The sequence below is a fragment of the Merops nubicus genome, unplaced genomic scaffold, assembly GCF_000691845.1.
Source record: "Merops nubicus isolate BGI_N331 unplaced genomic scaffold, ASM69184v1 scaffold7432, whole genome shotgun sequence".
NCBI classification, from domain to species: domain Eukaryota; kingdom Metazoa; phylum Chordata; class Aves; order Coraciiformes; family Meropidae; genus Merops; species Merops nubicus.
In genome coordinates, this window is record NW_008591507.1 from 18,372 (window position 1) to 19,911 (window position 1,540).

The window sequence follows — 1,540 nt, forward strand, 5'->3', positions numbered from 1 at the left end:
CACAAGAAGGAGAATATTTCCTCCACTCCCCTTCCCCATTGCAAGAGTTTGTGTGATTCTTACAAAAACTGGGGATTTTTTGGTTGAAAAACCTACCCACAGGAGAGCTGCACTTTAGTTGCTTTGCGAGACCCTTGTGGCTCTCATCTCTCATGGACAGAGTCTAATCACACCACTGATGCATGGCACCTAACTTTGAGTGCCATCAGATGTGACAGCTGCTCCCCAGCGCTGGCAGGATGAGTAGCTCAGGGCCAACTCCTTCCTCACGTTGCTCAGCTCAGCCCAGATCAGAACTCAGCCAGGTGGAGGGGAGAGCAAGGCGATGGATTTGGTCTCCCCGTGCCACCTAGAGGGGCTGCTTCTTGCTGTAGATGGGCAAGCCCACCTTGCCTCTCTATCTGCTTAGCTATCCTGTCCTAGAAAGGTGGTGGACAGTGGATGGACAGTGGATGGAACTCTCCCATCTTGATGACAGTCTCTCCACTGTCTTCTCGTTGTCCTGCCTTTCTCTGTGACAAAAACTCAGCAAATAGCAAGAGCTGCTGATGAGACATAAAATATGGCACCCACCAGAGCTTTCCATGTCCAGGAATTGGGAAAGGTCAGCCTCAGCTGGAGAAGCAGGTGAACCCCATCCTGTGAACCCCATCCCATGAACCCCATCCCCAATACTGGGTTGGTGTCAGTGCCTAACGTGATATTTAGGGTCTTTTTTTGTGTGTGTGGGAACCATCACTAGATAGCTCCTGAATCAAGTTTCTTCAACTGCATCAGCTCCCCCTTGTCAGATTTCAGGGCTAAGGAGACTTTAATTTGATTTAACCTACTTCATTTTGCCTAAATAAAATGAGGGCTGATTTAAAGCCGAACAAGAGTGGCCACCTGATGGGTTGTGTGCACTTTGACTAATCCACTCTGAAATCATACCTCCTTTTAATTTTAGATTAATTTTCTTGAGCACCTCTGTGTAGACAAGCCATCAGACTGAATAAAAATCATGCCTATCTGCAGGGCTCGTGTTCTCACTCCTTCTCAAGTTGTCTGGAGTAGTCCTCCAGGAAATCCAACAAGGGATGATTCATCTTTCTGGAGTGAAAATCATGAGGAGGAACTTCTGCTCTGTCTTGATGAATAAATCTATCCCCCCAGCCACCCCCAAGTAGCAGCTCCAGGCTGGAGAAAGGTCAGGTCTTCAAGAGGGGCTGTTGAGGTCAGTTCATGGGCCAGCTTTCAGTCCTTGCTGGAGAGAGCTGGTGAAGCTGGGTGGGCTCCTCATGGAGTCAAGGTGGCATTGCTAATCTGAGAGTTAGACAATTGTCTCTCAGTCCTTCCTGTGGACCTGAGATGACCCTTCGAATTCAGACAAATCTAGGCTTTAATTTATTTACTGATTTATTTTTTTTTAAAGAAAAGGCTTTTTTAGCACTCGTGTTTTCGGACAAAAGCCTGAGAGAGTACCTTAAAATCATAGAATCATAGAATGTTTGGGCTAGAAGGGACCTCCAAAGCTCATCTAGTCCAACCCCCTGCCATACGC